The 12,584-nt window shown below is 42.2% G+C and overlaps 1 pseudogene; it reads left to right on the forward strand.

Annotated features, from left to right (window-relative positions):
• Window positions 1–914: 914 nt before the first annotated feature.
• On the forward strand, window positions 915–1,222 carry LOC135361656 (vesicle-associated membrane protein 3-like; annotated as a pseudogene).
• The last annotated feature ends 11,362 nt before the right edge of the window (window positions 1,223–12,584 follow it).

The raw sequence follows: 12,584 nt of genomic DNA on the forward strand, positions 1-12,584 counted from the left end.
TCAGCCCCAAACCAGGATTTAGTAGAGAAAGAAGGGAAGGGAAGAAAGGAGGATGAACACATGTAGCCGAGCAAGGAAAAGAGAGGCCAGGGACCTCTGCCCTGCTTTCTTTTCTAGTGAATCAGGTGGTAGACACAGGCTGATATTCAACATGAAGGGGTGTAGGCAGAAACAGAATGGAGGAAGTGGCTCCATATGTGATTTGGAAGGTGGTACATGACCCAATACAGTATCCAGGCCTGAATTTCTTACTTCACTCTGCATCTGGGAACCCTTCCCATGTTGGCTTTGGACTCATGATGTTCCTTGACCTGAATGTGTGGGCAGTCGCTGCAGGAAACTGCTGAGCTCAGCTTCCTAATGTGTCTAGAGGAAAGGTTTACAGGGCTTTACAGAAGATGCATCCTTCTCCAGAACTTTTCCTGATAATCCTGACTTCTTACCTTGTGGGAAAAATTATTTGATTAACGTTTGGCAACAAAATGTGACGGATGGCAATAGAAAGCATCCTTGAGGCTAAAGCTGTTAAGAGGATAGCATTAGTATTTGTTGCCTAATTCACATACACTAGTCACCTGATGTGGGGGTCAACAAAATATTGAGAACATAAGAATCTCAGATCATTCTATAGGGATTCGATGACTCCATGTATGATGTTTTTTCTGTCTATAATTCCTATTTTTTACTTTTTAATTATTCTAAAAATCAGGAATATTTGACTATTACAATGTTTGACAATCAAATAGTGTGACTTCTTCTGAAAGCTTTTATTAAAAAAATAGTATTTCTTGCATTTGCTAATAGTTTAGGAACAAGTAAATATGTTATATCAGTTAAAGGCCATTTGTTCGCCCAGCTCCTGGCCTTCAGTCCCGCTGCGCCGCTCTGCTGACCGTCGCCCCGCTGCCGCCAAAATGTCGACAAGTGCACCTGCAGGTTCAAGTGCTGCCTTTGGCAGCAACCGAAGGCTTCAGCTGACACAAAATCAAGTAGATGAGGTGTCATGAGAGTCAATGTGGATAAGGTGTTGGAAAGAGATCAGAAGCTCTCGGAGTTAGACGATCATGCAGATGCGCTGCAGGCAGGAGCGTCCCAATTTGAAACAAGTGCTGCCAAGTCGAAGAGAAAATATTGCTGGAAGAATTGCAAGATGTGGGCGATAGGGATTGTTGTGGTCGTCGTCATCATCATCATCATCATCATGTGGGATGTTTCCCTGTGAAGAACCAGTGCAACCCCAGCCTGCCGTTCAAGAAAGCTCTTCAAGACGTTTGACCTAGAACCTGCTATATTCTTGAGCTCGCCTACTGTTCTGTTTAAACTGATTATTTTCTGTTTGTTACCATAAAGTTTAATTTCTAAGCAACGTGCCTTTGTAATGTCATAAGCACTCCAAACTTGAAGTGCAGCTGCCTGGCCCACACCTGGCCCGGAGTCTTCACAGATTGCCACGCAGCTGACGAAGAGGGTCTCTTAACTTCCCGAGTGTTTGTCACCTCGAAGAATGTTGTCTGAGCAACAAGAGTCGAGGGGCACCAGGACACGGGCTCCTTTTAATATCTGTTCCCCTGGCTTCACCGAGATGCTGCAGTGTTGAAGACATGCCCTGCAGGATGCCAGCTGTGAGAAGGAAGCAGCGGGGTCAGTGTGGGGTGGGCTGTGAGCCCACCCCTCCTCCACTCAGGGGCTCTGGCCAGGTCTGACTCTGAAACCTTGGTGCTCCCTCCTTGCCTCATGCCCAGTCCACTGTAACCTGCTGGCTCCTGCATTAACCCAGGGCACCTCGTTTGTATCTGTGCATTTAGCTGGGAACTTACCCACTATAATGAACTGAATAAACTGTTTATTAATGGAAAAAAATAAAGGCCATTTGTTCATTATTTTTGTTTAATTTAGAAAATATTTAGAGAGTATTTAAAAAATGACAGTCATGGTTCTAAATACTGGGGTAAAGTGCCAAAAACACAGAATCACTCAGCAATGACTTGACTTCTTATTACTTTTTCCATATTCACCTCCAACCCCTTTTCTGGCAGTCAGTGGGTTATAGGCTGGTCCAAAAGGATACATGAGAATATGCAGTACTGTAGTAAAATCCTTTAGAAGAACCCTCACAACTATAGAAATGCCCTGGGATGCTGTGTTAAAGAACTTCCATATCAGGTAGTGTCTCAAGAATAAATAGACCTGAAGGGTGAGGATTGCTGCTGTTCAGACTTCCATGGGGCCACCCTGATGACTGACATGTGCCTCATGAAGTCAGGGATGACACAGACGGCTGACTTTGGGAGGCCTCTGGCCAACATGCACGCATTTCCGTCCCTGTCCACCAGGGGGTGCAGCTTCCTACCACAATCACATTTCCTGTGTGAAATGTGGGCTTGCACTGATCATTTCTCTGTCACTCCAACCTTTCTTCATGGTAAGATTGAAGAGCATTATTTAGGTGACACTCCAGAGATGAAGTGTTCTCCAGGCTTCGTGACTGTGGTACTCTTAATGCTTGGTAAGTAAAATGCCTTTTAAAAATTGGATTCTTTCTTGCATTGTGTCAGCAAAACCTTTAACTATAATTTATCCAAGAGCTTTATGCCCAAGGTGACAAGGTCTCTTTTCTTTTTCCTCAGGACAAACCCATGGAGACTCAGTGACTCAGATGGAGGGACAAGTGACCCTCTCAGAGAAGGCTTTCCTGACTGTGAACTGTACTTATTCAGCATCAGGATACCCTGCCCTTTATTGGTATGTCCAGTATCCGGGAGAAGGTCCACGGCTCCTCCTGAAAGCCTTGAGGGACAAGGAGAAGGGAAGCAAGAAAGGCTTTGAAGCCAACTATGACAGAGATTCCAAATCCTTCCACTTGCAGAAAGGCTCAGTGCGAGCGTCAGATTCAGCTGTTTACTACTGTGCCCTGAGTGACACAGTGACGGGACTGCAGGGGGAGCGGAGCACAAACTCTGAGCAGGACAGGAGCTTAGAATGTGAGTGTCTCTGACTGATCCACTCTGGTTCCAGCACAGTCTATGGTTGTCCCTCAGTGTCTGCTTGATACAAAATCATACAAACGATCAGAGCATAAGAACCGGAAGTAACATCCCCCAACCCCAGCTGTTCCTTAGTGACACTGAGAACAGTTTGATGCCAAGAGTTCCTCAGCCAGGGCATAAGTAATTTCAAGATAAAACCACGTAACAGCGAAGTTGTCTCTTGCTCATCCTTGCAGTGAACGTCCAGCCCCACATGTTGTTCAGGGCACCCTAGTGGGTGTTGCTGTGTCTTATGACAGTTTTAGAGACACACAGTGTGCCTGAGGAGGTGGCCTCTGCCCAGTGTCTTCCTGACAGAGTATGGCAGGAGAGGTGATGGGAGAGCTTCAGCACCAAACAAGGGGTTATTTTTTTAAAGATTTTATTTATTTATTTGACAGAGAGAGAGATAGCGAGAGCAGAAACACAAGCAGGGGGAGTGGGAGAGGGAGAAGCAGGCTTCCCACCGAGCAGGGAGCCCGATGTGGGACTCGATCCCAGGACCCTGGGATCATGACCTGAGCCGAAGGCAGACACTTAACAACTGAGCCACCCAGGCGCCCCCAAACCAGGGTTTAGTAGAGAAAGAAGGGAGGGAAGAAAGGAGGGTGAACACATGAACCCGAACAAGGAAAAGTGAGGACAGCGACCTCTGCCCTGCTTTCGTTTCTAGTGAATCAGGTGGCAACTCAGGCTGATATTCAACATGAAGGGGTGTGGGCAGAAACAGAATGGAGGAAGGGGCTCATGTCCTGGCCAGTTAAGAAGATCAGTTGGCTTTCTGACAGTAGGAACTCAAGTGAGATGGTGCAAACTATACACTATCTCTATATCTGGACAAAATTTCAGAAAGCGTTTATCAATAGAGCGGAAAGATTACAATTGCAATGATCATTAGAAAAATAATAGAAAAAGAAAACCTTCCAACACAATAATCAGAATATGAATTCTCTCCATTCTTCCTCAACTTCTCTACTTTCCTTCACTTGGACTAATTTTTACTTGCTAGCCTCTTAGCTTATTCCTTCAGTTCTTCCTAGTCTCTATTCCTAGAATATAGGTGTTCATGTGAGGATGCATAAAAAGGTTTATTGTTGTAGTTTTTCAGAGATGAAATAAATCATCTTAGGCTTTAATCAGTAGAGGAAAGGATGTATAAATGTAAGCATATTCACAATATGGAATATAATGGAACAAGGTGCATATGGGTTAACGTAATAAGACCTACAAGATTTACTCTTGAGTTTATAAAGCAAGTTACAGAAAGGTATACCCAGAATATATTTGTATTATAAAAAAGTGTAAATAAAATGCTATATTTCTTGGAGTGGTAAAAATCTAGTAAAACACATGGGAACATCAACTCCAAATTGTTAAGATGAACAAAGAAATAGGGTAATAAATGACAAAAGGGTTAGAATTGGGAGTGGCAGTCAAAAGGGATTTTACTCTACAGGTAATGTTTTATTACTTTTAATCATTCATATATTCACAAATTCCTCCTTTGTTAAAAGTAATATTAAGCCATAAAAGTCATTATAAAGGTTTGTCCATATCATCCTCTATTCTTGTCACCAAAATGTGGAAAGGAAAGAATGATCACCTTCTTCATAAGATTTTGTCCACGGACCTAATGTATATTTATTTCTCCCTCCTCTCGGATCACACAGTTTTTAGTTTTCACTCCTCTTAGGGTCCTACTCTTTCACTCTATTATAGCTGTGTATATTTTTGTCTTCCCCTGTAAACTGTAAATGAATGTTTCCACTTTTATATATTTTATTTATTTGTTTACTCTTTTAATTTTATTTCCAGTTAGTTAATATACAGTGTTATAGTAGTTTCAGGTGTACAATATAGTGATTCAACACTTTCACAGAACACCCAGTGCTCATCAGGACAAGGGCACTCCTTCATCTACTCACCTATTTAACCCATCCCCCAGCCCTATCCCTCTTAAGCATCAGTTTGTTCTGTTTAATTAAGAGTCTGTTATTTCATTTATCTCTGTCTATCATATATTTTTCCTTTGCTTCTTTGGTTTGTTTCTTAAATTCCACATGAGTGACATCATATGGTAGTTATCTTTCTCTGACTGACTTATTTCCCTCAGCGTTATACTCTCTAGCTCCATTCATGTTATTGCAAATGGCAAGATTTCATTCTTTTTTATGGCTGAATAATATTGCATTACATTTTTATATATTCTGAACATCTAGGATATTACCCCATTGAAACTAAAAGCTCAATGAATATTTACAGATTTCTTTCAAACTAAGGTAAAGAAATCAAAAGCTTGCACAAGATGAGATTTACCAGATTATTTTCTGATATCAATTTCCATGATACAGCAATTTAAAGGTAGGATTAGGTTCACTTCTAATCCCCAGTCAATCTAAGCAGTTATCTTCTTATCTGACCATCTGCATTTCCTTCATAAAGAAGCCTGGAATAAAAGGGCCTGGGGGTCTGTGTCTGCTGAGTTGCTTGATCTGAAGGGGTCTTTGTTGACTGCTTCAGTCCTCTAGGGGGCACTCGGGGCTTTAGAAGAAACAAAGACTTTTTGATGGTCCAAGGTTAAACAGTTAAAGGGAGAACAGAAATCATGTGAACCAGTCCAACTATGGATAGCAAAGGTTGGGAGGAGGGGCAGGGTTTGTGTAAAGTTGATCTCAGGTTTTAGGTTCTGCCATTGCATAACAACTCCAGACATCTGGAGGCCATGTCTTTAGAAATCCATTATGCACATAATTCTTCACAGATACCAGGTTAAGATTATTTCTGGGCATTGTGACCATGGAAACTCAACAGAAAACATCCCATTACCTGTTGTCAATTGTTATGAATAAAACTCCCCAAATTTACTGGCCTTGAAATAATTTCAATATCTCAGCTATCTTACCTTTTCATGTACCTTGGCTGAGAGTAGAGGGAACAAGAATGAAGAGAAGAAGAAGAGAGGGAAAAATAAGGAACAAAAATAGAAGGAAAGGGAGAGGACAATATTGACTGTGACCAGCAACATATGGCCTGGACAGACTCAGGTGTGTGGGTGAGCAGGGTCCATGAATTGCACAGGAGACTGGAGATTTGAAAGTTATCTCAGAGGGGACAGTTTACTATATTCTATTTTAAACCAACCAACTTCTAGTTGGAATCATTTTCTATGCAGATGGTTACTGTCTGTCTTAGTTTCTAGAACTCTCTTGATTTCAAGAAGTTGTATTTACTTCTGTAATACAATGCATACTATCAGATAGTTTTCCTTTATCAATATTTTTTATAACTGAATTCTCACATTGTCAAACTATGTAATTTTGGGACTGGAGTCACTCTTTCCTATGTCTTCAAGGTTCTGGGTAACCGCCTTTAGGCCCTGACTCTACCAGAAATATCATTCACCTTTCCTTATACACAAACCCACAAATTTCTTACATAAAGTGTTTTAAGAAAAAAAACCCTCTTATCCTCCTATATTGGGAATATTGCCCTTACCTCCCTGCAAAATTGGCAAGTACAGTTTTGGAGAGATTACTGTGCAGTGTCACTGGGTCACTGTGGGTGGAGTCTTGAGTTCCGTGAATGACAGAGCTGAGGTGTGATTGGTGCTCAGTGATTCTGGTGGAACGGATTGACTGTAAGAACACAATTATTCTGGACCCAAGAGTCTAAACTCTGCACAGTAGGCAGAGGGTAACTCATCAACTAGAAAAAGAAACATGAAGAGACACTGGCAAGCTCTGCTGGGGCTTCTGTGGGTCCATGTTTCCTGTGAGTGGGGGCGTTCCTCATGGGTACTCGGGTGGCGTCTACAGTCTACAGTGGGTAGGGGGGAGCTAACACAGAGCTCCTAGAGGGTCCTACATCTGCAGAGGTGTTTCTTGGGACTTTTTGCAGATTTGAAAACTGTGTTGGTGACTCCCCAGTGATATCATTTGTGTTTGTTTTTCTCTTCCCACGCAGGGGTGAGAGGGCTGGACGTGGAGCAGAGCCCTCCAGCCCTGAGCCTCCAGGAGGGAGCCAGCTCTACTCTGAAGTGCAATTTTTCTAGCACAGTGAACAATGTGCAGTGGTTCCGACAGAACCCCGAGGGCGGTGGCCTCACCCGGCTGTTTTACGTAGCTTCAGGGATGAAGCAGAGTGGAAGGTTAAACTGCACAGTGAATGCTAAGGAACGGTCCAGCACCCTCCACATCACGGCCTCCCAACTGGAAGACTCAGCCACCTACCTGTGTGCGGTGGAGGCACAGTGCTCCCTGGTGATGTGCAGCCTGCACCCAAACTGCAGCTGGGCCTGCAGCCCAGCCCTCCCTGGGGCGGGCATTTGCTTCCACTGCAGCCTTTGCACAATTTTCAATTTCCATATTTATGTTATAGCACTTTTCCCTCCTAAAATTAGACCCATCAGTGTTGTCATTACACCTGCTTTTGTTGCCTTTTTTTCTTCCCAGAAAGCCCTTTTCTGGTAAAAAGCTGCCCCATAGAGCCTTCGGAGCAAGTGACAGAGATGCCCATATACAGTACCCTGGGAAATAGATCTCCTGGCAGCTAGCATATAAATTATAGGTAAATTATTCAGATGGAAAAAGCTCAAAAAAATAGATGGTCATCAAACAATTTTTTAGCTACCTGTAGGTGGTCCTTTTTCAAAGAAATGTAAAGAGAACGTGTACAATGTTTTTTCAAATCTCTATTCAGCTTTTTCAGTCCAGGAAATACAAATATAATAAAATAATTTTACTGAGGTTCAGGCACTCTACTTATCACATATGTTTTCTATTTCAGTAAGATAATACCCTGTAAATAAGTAGTTTTATTTTATGCACGAATAAAGGGAGGATTTTAGAGCATAAGTGACTCGGTTGAGCTCATATTATTCCAAAATTAGTGCATCTGTGGTGATATGAGTGCTTATCCTCTGAGCACCTGATACAGAAGGCCCTATAGAATCTTAATGATTTCCATCAATTTGTACAATGTGTAGACATATATCACTGACAAAACAAACTATCCATTTCAGTCATTTCTAAATAGTGCCTTGTGTGGAAGAGCTCATGGAAATTTTCATTCTGTTCCATGAAAATCCATTGCTCTTCCTTGTATTTTGAATGAATCTATCACTCATGCTTTTATAACATTATTCCCAGTTTGGGAAAGGGAGCAGAAAGCTTCCAGGACTACCCTAAAAATCCCCATCTCTGTTGTAGCTGGAGACAAAGACTGCTGACCCCAAACCCAAAGTTGAAACTTGCATGTGTAAGGATTCCAGCACAAATTGAATTCTAGCCTGCACTGGTTTTTGTGTTGATGAAAGGGCATTGATAGGAAGGACTGGGCCCCTGAAAATTCAGATGGAGCTAAGTGGGCAGACTCCCTGAAGCTGGGAGCAGAGCCAGCTTCTTGAGCATGTGACCCATGCAGTTACACACCCCCTGCTCTCCCAAGGAACCCTGCCCTTGGTTTAATGCTGTGACATCACTGTCTTGAAATTAATACTAATTTTATCCTTGGATAAGTGAGTCCCATAGTTGGGAGGAACAGTGCCTGAGCAGAGAGATACGTGGGGCAGGAGGACACAGGTGGGGACACATGCAGGCTCAGGCTCTGGGTCACAGCTGTGAGCTGAGCAGTTGGCAGGGCCCCCTGTGGTCCCTGCGCCTGCTTTGGACTAGCTGGGGCTTTGACAGGCAGCAAAGGGTGTAGTAAATATTGTCAGGAAATTACTACAAAAAGAAAGTGTGTAACTGGACATTTCAACTAAGTGGTTTGGCCGTTTCTTACACAACTAAACACACTCTTACTGTATGACCCAGCAGTGGCTTCCTGAGTCTTTATCCAAAGGGCTTGAAAACTTACGTCCACACACAGACTTGTACACACGTGTTTTATAGCAGTTTATTCATAATCGCCAAAACTCTGAGGTAAGCAGCATGTCCTTCAATAAGTGAAGGAATAAAATGGTGTTACATCCAAACAATGGAATATGATTTGCTGCTAAAAAGAAAGGAGCTATGAAGCCATGAGGAGATAGGGGAACCTTATATGCATTTTACTAAGAGAAAACAGCCCATCTGAAAAGGCTACATAAGGTATGATTCTGATTCTACAGTGGTGGATACATGCCTTATACATTTGTTCACACCCATAGAACGTACAATGGCAGGAATTAACCCTAGATAACTTTGGGCTTTGGGTGATATGATGTGGCAGCATAGCCTCGTCCATTGTGAAAGAGTCATGAGGAAGGTGATAGCTGGAAGGCTATTCCTGTGTGGGGGCAGGAGGTGCACTGGAAGCCTCAGTACCTCTGACTCACTTTTTCTGAACCTGGCTGAAATGGTTGAAAAGAAGAAAGTCTTAAAAAAATTAAATTTAGAGACATGAAACTAATATGTATGAAGAGTTAAAGCATTTTAGAAAAATGGTTTCACCAGAAACATTACCTAATGACACTTTTCCCCTGTTTTTGAATAACGTTCCCAAATTTACATTTGAAGTTATCTCAAAAATTGTATACGCATCCCTTGCTGGAAATTTTGAACCTACAAACTAAGGTTTCAAGGAGAAAGCCAGAATCCAAAAAGTAATTAGGTTGTTTTAGAAAGTTTTCACTTTCCATATCAGTAAGCTCATATACCTCCTCTAGGTTGTCTCAATTGCAGAGATTCTTTCTTTTTTTCATACAATATATAAAGAATATGGAGTAGATATACAGAAGAAATATATCTGCAGAAGAACATCCTGCTTACCCATGACTCAGCCATGGAGCCCCCTGATCTCACAGCCTGGGAAGGACTTTCACTCAGTGAATAAAGCCCCCTTTTTCCCCATGTTAGTATCAATTTATTTTCTCCTTGATACATTATTGATCTCATAGAAGAAATGAAAACCCAGATAGGATCTCATCCTGAGGACCATGTCTCTGCTTCTGAAGAGGCCTCGGGGTGGGTTAGGATCAACCTCAGGCCCACTAGATCACATGTGGTTGTGAAAATGGTCTTGGGGTTCCATGATGCCAGCAATTTCACCCCACTCTGATATCAGCCCACCTCGCACACAGCCAATACATATTTGCTCTCAATACCTATTTGCTTTGTTGTATAGTATAAAAGAAATTTAGAGCTGGAAGAGCCCTTAGAAATCCTTTAGTCCATCTTCGTTTTACACAACAGAGACTGCCCAAGATGACAGTCTGGAACAATAGGTAGTGAATGAGCGTTTAGGAGAAATATGATGGAGTATGGAATGTGAAGCAGTGTTGGCCAGGAAGTGGGAATCATGAGAGAATAGATGGCTAACACTTTAGAGGAACTTCTCCTGAGGCTATGAGTCAGTAATTGCATTGGAGGACATGCCATCTATTTTGATTTGAGAAAAAGAAATCACCTCAAGATTAAACTTACATCTGTTTATATTTTCTGAGTTTGCAGCTTGATGTTTCATCAGTATTTTAACTCTACTCTCAATGCTTTCCAGAACATAAGACACACAGCATTCAAATAGATTTTTTAAAGCATGTCAGATTTCTTTTTGCAAAGTTGTCCAATCTTGGTTCCAACAGTTTCCTGTTGTTGAAATAATGAATAACTGATGGAAGTGTTTCCCCTGCTCCCTTGTCTTTGAGATTTGGTCCCTTACTTTTTGTCACAGTCATCTTAACTGAGGGGAGATTCCACATTTTGACTGTTGGTACTTTCAATCCTCTCGGAATAGCAAGGTCATGAGCAACACCAGCTAGGAGCACAGTCTGAGATCAGAGGCATTTGAGATATCAAATGATCTTGTCTCTGTTACTCTAATCCTTGGCCACATGTTCCTTTTTTTTTTTTTTTTAAGATTTATTTATTTGAGAGAGAAGAGAGTGTGCACACATGCCACGTGAGCTGGTGGTGGGGTGGGGAGAGGGAGAGGCAGATAATCTCACGCAGACTCTGTGCTGAGTGTGGAGTTGGGTGTGGGGCTCGATCTCATGACCCATGAGATCATGACCTATGAGATCATGACCTGAGTTGAAATCAAGAGCTGGCTGTTTAACTGAGTGAGCCACTCAGTGCCGCGCTACATGTTCTTTTTACAAAGACTTTTTCTACATAACAGACAATTGAGATGGTAGACTTGGCAGAAATGGAAGGTTTTCTATTTTCTTTGTTTAATGGAGTGAATCATGATTCCTTCCTGATTTCAAACACATACACCAGACCCATCGCTGAATAAACAGCAATAGCATCTACCTCTTTCCAACTTACTAACAGTGACTCAGTAGTGTGCAGAGGTATAAATCTCAGTCTCCACATTCTCACTGTGCACTTCATCCCTGATCTAAGATATAATTTGCTTGACTATTGCTGCCTTGATTCACCTGAGTCCCTCAGAGACACAGGCTAAGAGAAGAGCATTTCCCCAGTGAGTTCAGTAGAGATGTGACCACAAGACGGCAGTGCACCTGTGCTGATGCAGAACACGTGGAGGGTTCATTTTAGTGCATCTGATTGGCTATGGCAGAAGCAGGGCCTTTTTCTTATTGGCTGGTAGACAATGTGGGAAAGTATTCTGTTAGAGGAAAGAAGGGACCGCCTGACAAGAGAAGGAGCTGAGCTGGCTGGAGGCTGCAATTCTGAAGCTGATCTTAATTAGGAGGAACCATGAAGACATCCACGGGAGCTTTAATCATATTCTCATGGCTGCAGCTGAAGTGTGAGTTGAGCAAGTATGAGAAACAGAGTATATTAGTGGATATTCTTCAGAAGTCAAGACTGGCTTTACTCAGTTTTCCTTCAGTTAGTGTAGAAGAAGAGAATTCTGAAGCAGAATAACCTGGAATCTCTTCTCCTTTCTCTGACCTTTTCTTTCTGCACAGGGTTCAGCCAAGGAGAGAAGGTGGAGCAGCATCCTTCTACCCTGAGTGTCCAGCAGGGAAGCAGCTCTGTTATCAACTGCAGTTATTCAGACAGTGCCTCAGTCTACTTCCCTTGGTATAAGCAAGAGTTTGGAAAAGGTCCCCAGCTCCTTATAGACATTAGTTCAAGCATGGCCACCAAAGAAGACCAAAGACTCACTGTTTTTTTGAATAAGAAGGCCAAACATCTCTCCCTGCACATCAAAGACACCCAACCCGAAGACTCAGCTGTGTACTTCTGCGCAGCAAGCACACATTGCTTCCCAGGCACCTGCTGCCTGCACTCAAACCTGGGTCTGGGGCAGCTCCCTGTCCTTTGACACAGAACTTCAAGTTTGCATTTGTCCTATTGTTTGTCTGCAAGTGGAAGATAATGTGTTAGATGTTAAAAGCATATAATAAGACTATTAGGATCAAGATGACCCAGAAAAGGTTAGAGCACTTTGTTGGATGACTGTTTTTTAATGGATTCTTGAATGGAGTTAGTAATGTTTTATTTTGAAATTAAGGTTTTAAGGAACTTTACATTTGCTATTGAGACTCCTATAAATAACCCCTTAGTACCAACATTACAGTCCTTATTATCGATGGGCACTTAAATATTGTGCTACAAAAGTAGCATTTATGATTTTTCTAATTCTAAAACATTACATGCCATACAT

Source organism: Mirounga angustirostris, unplaced genomic scaffold, assembly GCF_029215605.1.
Source record: "Mirounga angustirostris isolate CCGP_5_RB_7025 unplaced genomic scaffold, mMirAng1.0.hap1 SCAF_9, whole genome shotgun sequence".
In the NCBI taxonomy this organism is placed as follows: domain Eukaryota; kingdom Metazoa; phylum Chordata; class Mammalia; order Carnivora; family Phocidae; genus Mirounga; species Mirounga angustirostris.